The sequence below is a fragment of the Schistocerca nitens genome, chromosome 4 (assembly GCF_023898315.1).
Source record: "Schistocerca nitens isolate TAMUIC-IGC-003100 chromosome 4, iqSchNite1.1, whole genome shotgun sequence".
NCBI classification, from domain to species: Eukaryota; Metazoa; Arthropoda; class Insecta; order Orthoptera; family Acrididae; genus Schistocerca; species Schistocerca nitens.
Window position 1 is genome coordinate 809,430,756 of NC_064617.1, and position 15,581 is coordinate 809,446,336.

Here is a 15,581-nt window from a genome sequence, read left to right on the forward strand (position 1 = left end):
CCCCTACTTCAGGAATCACCAAAGGCCACATCTCAACAGGACAATGCCCAGCCACATACTGCGAGGAATTAACAGGCCTTCTTCAAAGGGCGGCGGGTACCGTTGCCTCCCTGGTCTGCACGTTCGCCAGACATGTCGCCCATCGAACATGTCTGGGATATGGTTGGTCGGCACCTGGTGTGTCACGGTCCTCCAGTAACTGGTGTCGCGGATTTGTGGGCTCGGATGCAAACTGTGTGGAGGAAAATCCCTCAGGAACGTATTCAGAACTTATTGATTCAATGCCACGGCATATAGCAGCTCCAATTGCAGCGCACGGTTGCCACACGACATACTGAATAGTAGGACTCAAAGGACTTGTACAGATTTTAAGAGGTAATCATTTGTTACTTGTCACGTACGTAACCTGTGGTATTAAATTAACTGAACTCATGCGTTTCTTCTTGGTGCTGCAGTTTCCACAAACGGTAGTGTATTTCTACGATTTTCTGTTTAAGGACGACTTACTGATTTTTCGTATATATTCTTCAGAATCTCAACTTTCATACTTGTATAAAACCACACGAAGCACTGTAATACTAACAAGGTTTTTCATTAGGAATGAACATGCAATCTGCAAACAGTGATTTTGAGAAACTCATCTCGCTGTGTTCCCGACCGCCGTACACAACGGAGCCCAGTTTGGTGCTGTATCCCATGATTGCTGGAAGGCATTAAATACAGCTTCACGTTGTCACCTAGTTAGAGAAAAGTCGATCTCCAGGAATATTTCATTGGGTTCAGGAACGTCTATCAGATAATGGGGAGAAATCATTTGATGTGAAAGTAATTTTTGGGTACCCAAAGGCACTGACACGGACCATTGCGTTTGATGGATAACGCCGCGATCACCGTGTTTCTGTTGGCAGATATACTGCTGCACATACGATATTAGCAACGCTAGAAATCTGTGGCGAAATGAATCAAGGCCTGCAGCAGAGAAAGGACGCTTGTTGCAACGCTAGGTGGTGGACCTTAAACGTGAGCTAAAGTAACATATTGCTTAGTAATAAAGTGATTACTGTCAAATCTACTAGCGGTAAATTACTCGGCACAGTAAGCATAAAATATTTGTGAGTGATCATCTGTAGCGAGCTAAAGTGAAACGACAAAATACTATCACTCCAGTTTTAATTTCAAGTTCTATCTAAAGAGATATTAATTATTAAAAGTTGGACCATAGTTATGCGCCAATGTCTGAACCTACTGCCCAGTATTACGACAGCTTTTAGTAGTGGTCGTTATGTCCATTTCATTGAGTAGAAAATGAAAGAAAAACTTTATTTAACAGAGATATTTTGTAATTTATGAAATTTAAATACAATTACGGAAGAAAGTAAGTCATACAATCGTTCCTTTGTCCGGCACATTATCGAGCTCTTGTACAATGTGTAAGTTGTTGGACAATTTACATAGGGGCTGAATTTGGAAATTACATCAGATCCGTTGTACATAAAAAGATCCCTTCCTGTACATTCAATCCAAGGTCACAGTTCGTGCCATCCAAATCACTTTTGCTCCAATTTTGCAGACTTCAATGACTGTATCCCGTCGGAATTATCTCTCATAATTGATAACGATCAAATCTTTCGTTTAAAACTCTTTGCTCTGACTCAATTTTTTTAAATATTTACCTTCAACGAAAGTCCATCGTTACTGTGACATAAGGCCTATATTGCCTCCCACCTATTCTCTTTTCTTTTGTTGTTCATTATTTACCGTAGTGTAGCCTGCAGTTGGTATTAAAAAGAGCGGTATTTAAGTACCACACTAACAATGTAAATTCATTTATCATTAACTAGATAGATATTTTAGACCATACTTATGAGTCAGACTTTTTCTCGTATAAGATTCATTATGTAATGTATTAAATTATCTATGACAGATTATTGCTAAATATTGAGAATAGGAATAGTTTACCTTATTAGTCAAATTTACTTTCCCATTTATAGTCACACACAAAAGTTTGCAACAAAATAAAATTCACGTTCACTCCTCAAGAAAGTTGACAGGAACTGGCGCTTTCCAGGAATGCCGATGTAACAGTTTGCTGTTTTCACAGAATTCTACACCTATCGGAGTTCCAAATGCAGCACAAAAGAGGTGCAGACAACAGTAGTGCAGGACTACACAACAATACGCACTGTCTAGTCACATTAATGTGACCACCTGACAAAAGTCTGAATAACCACCTTTGGAGCGCGGACCGCTTCGATACGAGCAGGAAGAGAGTCAGTGAGGTTCTGAAAGTTACTGAGAGGAATGTGGAGCGTTGCCGACTCGTGTGCCGCGGCCAGCCGCTCTATGCTTCTCGGTTGAGGATCTGTGGCCCGAACATTGCGATCGACGTGGTCTCACAGATTCTCAATTGAGTTCAAATCCAGAGCGTTTGGTGGCTAGGGGAATACGTTAAAATCATGCTGGTTCCCTTCGAACCACGCACGTTCAACGAGCTGCGTGACACGTTAAACTTACCTGCTCAAAAAACTGTTCAAACGTGTGTGAAATCTTATGGGACTTAACTGCTGAGGTCATCAGTCCCTTAGCTTACACACTACTTAACCTAAATTATCCTAAGGACAAACACTACCCGTTCCTTACCTTATCAGTCCAATTAATTTTCAACATTCGTCTGTAGCAGCAAATCTCAAATGCTTCAATTGTCTTCTGTTCCGGTTTTCCCGCAGTCCATGTTTCACTACCATACTCCATATGTACATTCTCAGAAATTTATTCCTCAAATTGAGGCCTATGTTTGATATTAGTAGACTTCTATTGGCGAGGAACGTCCTTTTTGCCAGTGCCAGTCTGAATTTGATGTCCTCCTTGTTCCGTCCATCATTGGTTATTTTACTGCCTAGGTAGCAGAATTCATGAACTTCAACTTCTTCGTGACCATCAATCCTGATGTTAAGTTTCTCTCCGATCTCATTTCTACTACTTCTCATTACCTTCGTCTTTCTTCGATTTACTCTCAACCCATACTCTGTACTCATTAGAGTGTTCATTTCGTTCAGCAGATCATATAAGTCTTCTTCACTTTCACTCAAGATTGCAATGTCATCAGCGAATCATGTCATGGATATCATTACACCTTGAATTTTAGTTCCACTCCTGAACCTTTCTTTTATTTCCATCACTGCTTCCTCGATGTACAGATTGAACAGATAGGGCGAAAGGTTGCTACCTTGTCCTACACCCTTTTTATTACGAGTATTTCATTCTTTGTTGTCCACTTTTATTATTCACTATTGGGTGTTGTACATATTGCATACGACCCATCTCTCCCTGTAGCTTACCCCTACTTTTTTTTTAGAATTTCGAACAGTTTGTACCATTTTACATCGTCAAACGCTTTTTTTAAGGTCGACAAATCTTATGAACGCCTCTTGATTTTTCTTTAGTCTTGCTTCCATTATTAACTGCAACGTCAGAATTGCCTCTCTCGTGCCTTTACCTTTCCTAAAGCCAAACTGATTGTCATATAGAACATGCTCAATTTTTTTCCATTCTTCTATATATTATTCTTGTAAGCAACTTGGATGCATGAGCTGTTAGGCTGATTGTGCGATAATTCTCGCGCTTGTCAGCTCTTGCCGCTCGGATTGGCCGCGCGGTTTGCGGCGTCATGTCACGGATTGCGCTGCCCCTCCCGAAGGAGGTTCGAGTCCTCCCTCCGGCATGGGTGTGTGTGTGTTGTTCTTAGCATAAGTTAGTTTATGTAGTGTGTAAATCTAGGGAGCAATGACGTCATCAGTTTGATCCCTTAGGAATTCACAAACACACATTGTCAGTTCTTGTTGTCTTCGGAATTGTGTGAATGATGCTTCTCCGAATGTCAGATGGTACGTAGCCAGACTCGTACATTCTACACGCAAACGTGAATAGTCGTTTTATTGCCAAATCCTCCAATGACTTTAGAAATTTTTATAGAAGGTTATCTATCCCTTCTGCCTTATTTATCTTAAGTCCTCCAAAGCTCTTTTAAATTGTGATTCTAATAATGGATCCCCTATCTCTTCTTAATCGTCTCCTCTTTCTTCTTCTAACGTATCAGACTAATCTTTCCTCTCATGGAGGCTTTCAACGTATCATTTCCACCTATCTGCTTTCTCCTCTGCATTTAACAGTGGAATTCCCGCTGCTCTCTTAATGTCACTACCCTTGCTTTTAATGTCACTGAAGGTTGTTTTGACTTCCTGTATGCTGACTCTGTCCTTCCGATAACCATTTCTTTTTCGATATTTTCACATTTTTCCTGCAGTCATTTCATCTTTGCTTGCCTGCACTTCCTATTTATTTCATTCCACACCGCCTTGTATTCCTGTATTCCTGAGTTTCCCAGAACATTTATGTATTTCCTCCTTTCATCGATCAATTGAAGTATTTCTTCTGTTACCCATGGTTTCTTCGCAGTTACCCTCTTCTTACCTATGTTTTCTTTCCCAGTTTCTGTGATGACCCATTTTAGATATGTCCATTCGTCTTCAACTGTACTGCCTACTCAGCCATTCCTTATTGTTGTATCTATAGCCTTAGAGAACTTCAACCGTATCTCGTCATTCCTTAGTACTTCCGTATCCCACTTACTTGCGTATTGATTCTTCCTGACTAATGTCTTGAGCTTCAGCCTACTCTTCACCACTGCATTATTGTGATCTTAATCCTTATCTGCTCCTGGGTACGCCTTACAATCAAGTATCTGATTTCGGAATCGCTGTCTGACAATGTTGTAATCTAACTGAAATATTCTCGTATCACTCTGCCTTTCCCTAGTTTACCGTCTCCTCTTGCAATTCTTGAACAGAGTATTCGGTATTACTATCTGAAACTTGTTACAGAACTCTATTTGTCTTTCTTCTCTCTCATTTCTTGTCCCAAACCCATATTATCCTGTATCCTTTCCTTTTACTCCTTCCCCTACAACTGCATTCCAGTCCCCCATGTCTATTATGATCCCCTTTTACATACGGTAATACGCTTTCAGTATCCTCATACACTTCTCTATCTCTTCAGCTTGCGACGTCGTCATGTATACCAGAACTATCGTTGTCGGTGTTGGTTTGCTGTCGATTCTGATAAGATCAACCCTGTCACTCACTGTTCACAGTAACATACTCTCTGCCCTACCTACCTATTCATAACGAATCCTACTCACGTTATACCATTTTCTGCTGCTGTTGATATTAGCCGGCCGCAGTGACCGAGCCGTTCTAGGCGCTTCAATCTCGAACCGCACGACCGCTACGATCGCAGGTCCGAATCCTGCCTCGGGCATGGATGTGTGTGATGTCCTTAGGTTAGTTTGGTTTTTAGTAGTTCTACGTTCTAGAGGACTAATGACCTCCGCTGTTAAGTCCCATAGTGCTCAGAGCAATTTGAACCTTTTTTTTTTTTTGTTGTATTACCCTACACTCATCTGACCAGAAATCCTTCTCCTCTTTCCACTTCACTTCACTGACCCTACTATATCTAGATTGAGCCTTTGCATTCCTCTTTTCAGATTTTCTAGTTTCCGGACATTCCACGCCCCGACTAGCAGAACGTTATCCTTTCGTTGATTATTTAATCTTCATCTTATGGTGGCTTCCACCTTGGCAGTACCCTCCTGGAGATCCGAATGGGAGATTGTTCCGTAATATTTTGCCATGACGCTTCTTCAATTTTAGGCCACATGTCCTGTGGATGCACGCACGTTACGTGTCTTTAATGCATTGGTTTCCATTGCCATCCGCAGCCTCACGCCGTTGATCACCGCTGATTTTTCCGTATTTAGAGGCAGTTTCCCACCCCTAGCATAAGAGAGTGCCCTGAACCTCTGTCCGCTCCTCACCCCTCTTTGACAAGGTCGATGGCAGAATGAGGGTGACTTCTTACGCTGGAAGTCTTCGGCCGCCAATGATGATTATTAATCAAAATTTAAACAGCGGTTGGATTCTAACACGGGACCGAAGACGTTTTGAGTATGAATGAAAGACGCTACCCCTTTTTTATTTTTTATCTCATTTTGTTCGCTTTATCTGCTAGGGGCGGACGTCGTAAGACATACATTTAAGTTCGTTGTTGATCGATTAACTCAGTTTTTTTAATACAGAGGGCAGCTAACCCTCTGACTGAACACGCTTCTAAATTGTTAATAGGGGTTAAATACGATTAGAATGTAATAGAACATAGAAACTTAAGAATTGAAGCAGCCAATTTCAGTATGCTGTAAACTTCGCAGACCGAAGCTCTGCGATATTAGATGTAGCTTGTTGCAGTTTCTGACTTCTGCTAATGGGTGGAGAACTGCTTTTGCGCCCGCATACAGCAGACCATACTATTCTCAGTACTTTATACACTACTGGTCACTAAAATCGCTACACCAAGAATAAATGCAGAAGATAAACGGGTATTCATTGGACAAATATATTATACTAGAACCGACATGTCATTACATTTTCACGCAACTTGGGTGCATAGATCTTGAGAAATCAGTACACAGAACAACCACCTCTGGCCCTACTAACGGCCTTGATACGCCTGGGCATTGAGTCAAACAGAGCTTGGATGGCGTGTACAGGCACAGCCGCCCATGCAGTTTCAGCACGATACCACAGTTCATCAAGAGTAGTGACTGGCGTATTGTGACGAGCCAGTTGCTCGGCCACCATTGACCAGACGTTTTCAACTGGTGAGAGATCTGGAGAATGTGCTGGCCAGGGCAGCAATCGAACATTTTCTGTATCCAAAAAGGCCCGTACAGGACCTGCAACATGCGGTCGTGCATTATCCCGCTGAAATGTAGGGTTTCGCAGGGATCGAATGAAGGGTAGAGCCACGGGTCGTAACACATCTGAAATGTAACGTCCACTGTTCAAAGTGCCGTCAATGCGAACAAGAGGTGACCGAGATGTGTAACCAATGGCACCCCATACCATCACGCCGGGTGATACGCCAGTATGGCGATGACGAATACAGGCTGCCAATGTGCGTTCACCGCGATGTCGCCAAACACGGATGCGACCATCGTGATACTGTAAACAGAACCTGGATTCATCCGAAAAAATGACGTTTTGCCATTCGTGCAGCCAGGTTCGTCGTTGAGTACACCGTCGCAGGCGCTCCTGTCTGTGATGCAGCGTCAATGGTAACCGCCGCGATGGTCTCCGAACTGATAGTCCACGCTGCTGCAAACGTCGTCGAATTCGTGCAGATGGTTGTCTTTCAAATGTCCCCATGTGTTGACTTAGGGATCGAGACGTGGCTGCATGATCCGTTACAGCCATGCGGATAAGATGCCTGTCATCTCGACTGCTAGTGATAAGAGGCCGTTGGGATCCAGCACGGCGTTCCGTATTACCCTCCTGAATCCGTCGATTCCATATTCTGCTAAAAGTCATTGGATCTCGACCAACACCAGCAGAAATGTCACGATACGATAAACCGCAATCGCGATAGGCTACACTCAGAACTTCATCAGAGTCGGAAACGTGATGGTACGCATTTCTGCTCCTTACACGATGCATCACAACAACGTTGTGCATGAGAAATCGGTTGGAAACTTTCCCCATGTCAGCACGTTGTACATATCGCCACCGGCGCCAACCTTGTGTGAATGCTCTGAAAAGCTAATCGTTTGCATTTCACAGCATCTTCTTTCTGTCGGTTAAATATCGCGTCTGTACCACGTCATCTTCGTGGTGTAGCAATTTTAATCGCTTGTAGTGTAGACAAGGGGCTAGTACAAAGGGACGTAAACTTTGTTAATGTGTGCAGATGAAACTTTCAGCAGCAGCTACATGGCAGAAAATCAGCGACAGGTTATACTAACTGTGTCTTCTGAAACCACGGTGGTTTCACCACTGTTTTGTACCAATATGTGCCCTGCGAAAAACGAGCACCGAAGGCTAAGTGAGAGTATAACTTAAGGTCTTCGAAAGATCTAATTAGTTATTTGGAATAAATGACATTTTACATTAAATATGCTTAAAGAGACACGTCATCGCCATCTTCCGTCGTCTGCTGTGTGTCGTCGTCGCGTTTGTCAAGTGGAATTGCTCGCGCCGCCGTAGATGATGTTGCGGCAGGAGTGGTCTTTATTCCTTGATTTTCTTTTAATGTCGGAGTGACTGTACATAGTTACACGTAGCTTGACTATTGATTCATCGTTAAAGGTTTCAGTCTTTCAAGAGAGGATTCTACAACCTCGAAAAACGTCCCCCAAGTATTCAAAAGCCGTTTTCATGCTCTTCTTCAGTGTTATAATAAATAAAGTTATTGTTCCACTTAATTTGGAGACTGGATAATTTACATATTGCAGCAAGCTTGGAAGATACACTCCTAACAAAGTCGGGCAGCCCTCATCACAGCCACACCGAGATCCTACAACATTACTGTCGTGTCTGTATCACCTCCTTTTGGATACGTTTGATTACCCGGAGACACAACCGTTCTGACACTCTTCTGCCGTTGCAAAGAAGAGCAGGCAGAGAGCGGTCCCGACTTGCAAAAGATGAACTGGTGAATCTCCGTTAGCTTCTCAGTAACACACGGCCATTCGAATACCTAAGGCTTACGAGAGATCGGTAAACGGACTAGTGGCCGCACAACGCTGTAAAGATAATACGCGTATAGCCTTAAGCAAGGTGCAGGGTTGGAAAACAATTTATCAGATTTTAGGTTATCCCCGACAGGAGGATTATGGGACAGAGAGAAAGTGGAGGAGATTGGGCGAGATTCGGAGGAAAAATTGTCCGTGGATTTACGTTACTCGGTGTGATTTATGGATACACCGAAGTGTTCCACATTACGACTGTGGAGCTTTAACGCAACGGTTAGCTTACTTTGTGTTAGAACCATTCTCTCGTAACTCCAGCGCTGAGAATATTTGAGAGCTGCGATCGTTACAGAAAGAGCAGTTTCTTGCGTACATCTGGCACCCGATGCAGCAGCCTTAACTGCACTTAACCAAGACATCGACTGCACACTTTTTGATTATGTATGCTATCTACGCAGCAAACACTCAAAGAAAGCAGCACTGACAAACTGCGTTATCCAGTCTCGGAAGAGTAAAGTCGTTACGTTTGTATTCGCTTTTGGTGAAGGGAGTAGAGATGCACAAAAGTAGAGTAAAACGTTTTCCCCGAGAGCCGTACCAAGATAGTTACAATTAAGGGGCATCCAATCTACAGTAACTTAACTACGTTGCTTCAGTACGCCAAGTCGAAAAAACTAAGAGATCGATATGGATATGTGCTATCAACAAAACGCTGAAAATGTCGCCTATCAGAAAGTAGTTGACAGGGTGGAAGCCGACTTTATCATTACATTATTACGCGTTTCGGGCGCTGCCATCATCGGATATTCTGGAACATCATGCTGCACACAGAGACAAAAGTTACATGTTGTAGTAGTGATGATCATAGGCAGATTGCATGTGGTCGTTTCTTCTACACCATGCAACATTAGCATGTGTGTGTAAAATGTCATAGGATGCCTGATGACGACAGTGTCCAAAAAGCGTTATCATAGAATGATAAAGTCGGCTTGCATCATTTTTCCTCAACCAGTTGTCCAGCATTTTGAGGACTGCTTATGTTTTCAACATGTTCGCATACTTCTTCATGGCTTCACGTTGCAGCTGTCTTAGGTCACTATACCTCCCCCAGTGCACAGTCAGATTCGGTATCCGTGTTGGCTAACAATACTCTCCGTTTAATTTAGTATTCTAACGACAAACCGTTTCTACCCTACAGCCCAACGTTAATGATACATACCTATTCACTGTGTCCAAGGCGTTTGTCACTTTATTCATCATAGTTTTCCATTGTGTTTCTCCTTGTATCTCTAGGCATAAAAGCACCTTCGGTACGCACCAAATCAGTATGATGACTTTCACATTCATACAGCGCCACGAAAAACGACGAAATAAAAAAGGTTGAATAGAATCACAAAATAAAACGACATGCATATCTTGATGAAGTAAAATGTATCTAGGCAAATGCCATCGTAAGTGTGTATAGTAATTACATATCTAACGTCGTTTCTGTATTTAATGAACAGCGCCTGGAATAAGCTGAAGTGTACGCAATACGCTTACATACCAAATTACACTGTCGAAGAATATCATCGAACATAAATGTGAAATGGTAGGTAACACGAAGCAGGGAGTGGTAAGGCGTTGAATTCAACATATCCGGAAAGAAGGAGGTCTTTTCTTTATAACTTTTATTCGCCTCGCTGGCATTCGAACAACACTGACATTAAAAAATGAACGACCGAATTCCTGAGAAAGATAAAATTAGAAGGAGAAGAGAATAATTTTGACTTCTTCCGAAACAGGTGTTATAAGAGGCACATAATCAGAATGACTCTTCAAGTTATTCTTTTAATCACGTAAGGAACATTTCAAAATTTTTCTTATACGAGTTTTATATATCATAAAGAGAGACTGAATCACTACTAACAGACTTTACAAATTTGGCAACAGTTTTCCATTATTCATTATCTGAGTTAATAAAATGCCCAATTCATAAGTAAACAATAAAAATTTCAACAAAGTTACATCACAGTCGAAACAGTAGAAAACGAAATTAATTGTTTAACAATGTGCCATTGCTATTAACTTACCAGCTAGAACATAGCCCAAACATCGATCGAACCCTTCATTCAGCTTAGATTAGATACTCTGAAACATACGCAGGTTAAGAATTTAATCCCGCATAGCAACAAGGTGACGACAACTGAATTTAATCTGTCGATGTCTTCAAATATTTCCTGCAGCAATTTCCCTTTGCCTTCTCTTCACTTCCAATTTGTTGGACTCTTAAGGGGTTTGTATTGGTGTATTCCTTGCTTTTCCAGCACTTTTTTGTTCTTCCTCCTTTCGTAAGTCAACCGAAGTATTTCTTCTGGTACTCAAGGTTACTTCCCAGCTACCTTCTCCATGCGCATGTTCGTCCTTTTCAGACATGTCCATTCCTCTTCAACTGAAATGGGTACTGTGGCATCCCTTACCGCAGTACCCACATCTTTAGCGAACTTCAAATGCGCCTGTGATTCCTCAGAAATTCAGTATTCCACTTCATTCGTCACTTATATATCTGCACGATTCTCGTAAACTTCAATCTGTTCTTTATCTTTACTAACTTGTGAATACAGTCTATACCTCCCCTTGGGTACGCCTTACAATCTAACAAATAATTTCATTATCTCTTTCTGACCGTGATTTAAGCCAGCTGGAATCTGCTCCTACCTTCGTGTCTTTACCGGCTATACCTTGTGATCCTATGGTTCTTGAACAGAGTACTCACTATTGACAGATTAATTTTATTGCAGAACTCATTTGTGCTTCCAAGCCCATGTTCTCCCGCAACCCTTTCTTCTGCTCCTTCCCCTGCAAAAACATTCCCCATGACCATTAGATTTTTCTACTCCCTTTAAATGCTGAGTTACCCGTTCCACATTCTCACGTGTTTCCTCTTATCTCTTCATCTTCTGGTCTCTAAATCGGCATGTAAACCTGAACTATTGTCGGCGTTGGTTTTCTGTCGATTCTGATGAGAACGACTCTTTCACTGAACTATTCACAATAACTCTCTCTCTTTAGGGGACTGACGACCTCAGATGTTAAGTCCCATAGTGCTCAGAGGTATTTGAACCATCCCTCTCTTCCCTACCTTCCTACTCATGACGAATCCAACTCCCTTTATACCATTTTCTGCTGCTGTTGATATATTCATCTGACCTCAAAGCCTTGTCTCTTTTCCATTTCGCTTCATAGACCCAACTATTGATAGAGCCTCAGCATTTCTCTTCTCATTTTTGTGCCGTCCTTACCTCGTACCAACTTCTGACTTTCTACTGCCAAATTCGTAGGATGTTTTCCTTTCGTTGGTTTCCCAATTGTATTGCCATGGTCACTTCCTCCTTGACGAATATAACACTAGTCAGAGATAGCGTAGTACGCGGGAACTAAAAATTAAATTTGTGTAAGAAGGCCTCGTTCAAAGAATATGGGTTATTACGAATCACAGCCAATACTTTTGTCGCATGCTACAAAAAGTGCTCACAGTTTTCTTTGTACGCAGATCCTTGGCTGCAGGGTAAATGCTTGGAGCTAGGCGTCCGGAAACCGAAGCAGATGAAACGGGAAATGTGTCGACTCTGAAGATACGAACTCGCAACCACGAAGGTAGTGACTAGTTAAATTCGCTCGCCGAATGGTAATGCTGTCTCTGGCGAGTCGCCTGTGGATCCGTTTCTATGACATGAAGTGCACAGATGTGTAATGTGCGACAGGTACCGACAATTGCGCAAGCACATTTGAAAATTATTCACTATACAGTGAGGTGACCAGAGTTATGAAATAAGTCCTTTTCCCGGTGTATTGCAGCAAATGGACGTGTCATGGACTCAACAAGTTCTTAGTCCTTTTCCCAGTGTATTGTAGCAAATGCACGTGTCATGGACTCAACAAGTTGTTGGAAGTCTTCTGCAAAAATACTGAGCCATGCTGTGTCTACAGCCATTCTGAATTGAGAAAGTGTTGCCGATGTAGGATTTTATGTCGGCCGATCTGGGAGGCACAATCATTCGTGCGAACTGTCCAGAATGTTCTTGAAACAAATCACGAACAACTGTAGCCCACTTACATAACACATTGTTATCCTTGACAATTCCATATATATATATGACATCTAGTCTTACAAATATCCGTTTTCTGACGGACGCACGTCCAGATTGTCCTCTCTCAAAACTCCGCCATCTCACTCCCCACATCCACCACTGCTGGCGGCTCACCTCCAACTGCGCAACGCTACGCGCTGTTCACATCCAACTGCCAAAGACTATAATATAAAATATTCCTACAATGCAAACAATCCACAGACAGCACACACCACAGTCAGTGATTTTCATACAGAGCGCTACGTAGCGTTGCCAACATAAAAGCCTAAACAGCCTACTTACAAAGTGAAGACCGTTGGGCCGGACGCGGTGGACGAGCGCTTCTAGGCGTTTCAGTCTGGAACCGGGCGACTGCTACGGTCGCAGGTTCGAATCCTGCCTCTGGCATGGATGTGTGTGATGTCCTTAGGTTAGTTAGCTTTAAGTAGTTCTAAGTTCTAGGGGACTGATGACCTCAGATAATAAGTCCCATAGTGATCAGAGCCATTTGAAGACCGTTGCTCATTTCTTTGCCCCTGTTGAGAGGTAATGCCTGAAATTCGTCATCCTCGCCATACTCTTGACACTGTGGATCTCGAAATATTGAAATTCCTATTTTTTTTTAATTGAATATACCATGCTTCAGCTCTAAGGTCCATGGCGGGTTCAAAGACTGTCCATTTTTATCTTGAGGTCATAACCATGTTAGAAACCGTTTTACCAGAATCGTCTTAGTACAAACAGCAGCTGTCCCTATGTACTGCTCTTTTATACCTTGGGTACGCGCCAGTACCACCGTCTGCATATGCGTTTACAGCTATCCCAAGAATTCTGTCATATCGGTGTACAAGAACTGCAAAATGGATGCGAAATATGATATAGAAGGAATCAGTAACTACTAGTAGCTGAAACGGCTCAGTTTTGGTTCTAAATTTATAGAAACAAGGGAGAAATTTTCAAGAAGACAATACCAGTACGATCAGCTCTCACTGTGGATAAGAATGTCTCTTGAAATTATTGACTGGTCAGTGAAACGTTCTGGACGTTTCTCAGGTGACAATAATTTTATATCAGGCGAAAATGACATTGCTCTAATGGTTTCATCAGTTTTCAAAAGGAACTGTTTCATTTACCCTAAAGTTTTTCTTTACGCGTCAGCTAGTCTCGCATACGCAGCCAGCCGATATTAGAGGAATTATTGCAGGCAGCGAGACGGTGCTGAACGCACAGTGGCTGCCGGACACGGCTGCGCACCTGCCCAGCAATTTGCCAGCTGAGTGCGCTCGCCGACCGCTTTTTATTGGCTGTGCACACCGGCCGCACCTGCTGACCCAGCTCAGCATTTGTCCGCTGCGGGGCGAGGCCGCGGTGGTCGCTTTATGGCTCTGCGGGCGCGGATTCGTCCCAGGCGGGCGCCGCTTTCAGCTACGCGTAATGCATTTGCGCTGTCTTCAGTTTTATGCTCGTGTCGCCGAACTCCACAACGCACGCTGGATTCAGGAAGAGACGTACGTACATAAATTATGAGGTGAATATATCTGCCACGCTGGTCCTATGTATGACGATATGTGATATTTAGAAAGAATTTCTACTGTTCTGGGCTGTTTATGATAGGACCACAGGCACAGCTTACAAATGTGGTTTGTGTTCCACATTGTAGGTGTCTAGCGAATTGGGGCACTGGTTTTGGTACCTAACTCCCCGTCTAGGCACCTAGATTTAGGCTGTAAATCAACGCAATCTACAACACAAAGTGAGGTCGAAGGTACCTTTACCGTATTTCAGTCCCATACTGGGCGAAGAAAATATGACTGTCTATATGTTTCAGTACGAACGCTAAACCCACTATCTTATTATTGTGTTCCTAAGCTAAATATACGTTAGAGGTATAATTATGTAGCATTGCTTATGCTTATTTCCTGACAACAATGGCGCCTTTCTTTTACAAGATTCCCATTGAAGTTCCCTGATCTCCTCCACGCTTTTGTACGAAATGCACTGATCTGTTATGGCCTACATCTGTACTCGAACTATGCCTGCTACGATGCTCATTTGACAAGGACTCCAAACGCTTGTTGCCCATTTAGTGAGATGAGTCACTTTAATCCCAATCAATACATATAAATTAATTGGACTAGTATGTGGTATTTATAACTAACACTATCGAAGTCGACAATGCTTCGCGATTGTTAATTACTTGTGTGAATTTGATAAGCGTGCTAATCTCCTCTCTCCCCACTCTCTGTCCATCTCCTGGTCCGCCCCTGTTCGTCAACCTCCTCTTCCTGCCCTCTCTCTGTTCATCAGCTCCTTCACCTTCTCTTCTCTGTCATCCTTGCACGAGTGCCATGCTAATCTTCTCTGCATCGTTCCAATTTTAGTGTATACACCGCCGAAGCGAGTACTCCATCCTCTGACCGATCCTCATCACCAACCTCTCCTCCTCTCTTCTCTCTGAGTCTCCTCCTTCTCCTTCTCTTTGTCCATTTCCTCCCCTCACCCCTCTGTCCATTTATTCCCCACCCTCTCTGTGCCCTTGAGCCTTGTTTATTATTACTACCAACGACACCTTGATGGGAAATGAAGTCGCGCAAAGTTATGGGTAAATCATTAGGGGGGATTAAGATACGAAATGTAAGAGATCTCTCCTGTTGCTAACTGTGTCAGGATAGTAGCTTCAATGACAGTATTTTGCATAGTTTTGGTATGCAAACGGGTAGGATTATAAAGATTCGGACGATTGTGATTCCGTTGTAGAACTCCAATCGAAAACCGATAAGCCATAGATACATCTTTCCTGTTTCCTGCTAAAGCTGACTGCGAGGAAGAAAACATAACAGCACATTGTTATGGATACATTTTTTAAATATATGTATAAGGGCAAAGAATATATA

The 15,581-nt window shown here is 42.6% G+C and overlaps 1 non-coding gene across 1 annotated transcript; it reads right to left on the reverse strand.

Moving 5' to 3' along the window:
• Nucleotides 1-14,985: 14,985 nt before the first annotated feature.
• On the reverse strand, nucleotides 14,986-15,090 carry LOC126254809 (U6 spliceosomal RNA). Its single transcript, XR_007546443.1, has one exon. It is a non-coding gene; the product is annotated as a U6 spliceosomal RNA (small nuclear RNA).
• Nucleotides 15,091-15,581: the final 491 nt, after the last annotated feature.